Source organism: Limulus polyphemus, unplaced genomic scaffold (genome assembly GCF_000517525.1).
Source record: "Limulus polyphemus unplaced genomic scaffold, Limulus_polyphemus-2.1.2 Scaffold11062, whole genome shotgun sequence".
In the NCBI taxonomy this organism is placed as follows: Eukaryota; Metazoa; Arthropoda; class Merostomata; order Xiphosura; family Limulidae; genus Limulus; species Limulus polyphemus.
The window spans coordinates 3,881-4,508 of NW_013676672.1; positions in this window are offsets into that span (position 1 = coordinate 3,881).

Here is a 628-nt window from a genome sequence, read left to right on the forward strand (position 1 = left end):
CTTTTTAAACCTTAAGACTTAAGAAAAAAATTGATAATTTGCGTATGAAAGCATTAAAATGTTTACTGATAATCTACCAAATTTCGTTAAGGTTAGGTACTAATCTAAAAGTTATAGCAAGAAAACTATAGCAAGCACAGAATGGTTACAAAGTCATCACATTAACTGACCCCGTGTTGAAAGAGTTAAAAACATTCCCATCATTGACTTTGATTGAATCAAGTAGAATTCAAAGTTAATCAAATATAAATATTATCAATAGATGTATACGTCTATAAAGACAAGAGCTCCTTTGTTGTACTATAGAAGTGAACATGAAAAGTCACGTATCAGCCAGATCCATGCTTTCAACAACTTCTGATCATGAGATATAGTGACGTCATAAAAATTCACTTCAGATATCATGTTTCCTCTGTACGACGGTTATAAAATCCTTGGTACTTACTGTAATCCTCAGAGGAGAATACAGCTCAGTATACGTGTCTATCCTGTACATCATGTATCATGTAGTTCACTTATTTTGTATTTTGTCTCTTCTTGTTAACCCAGGCTAATGTTCATCACCACACTGCTTCTCATACTGTTGGTTCAATGGAAGGATTATCGATTCTGTGTCGTCTACTGTGGA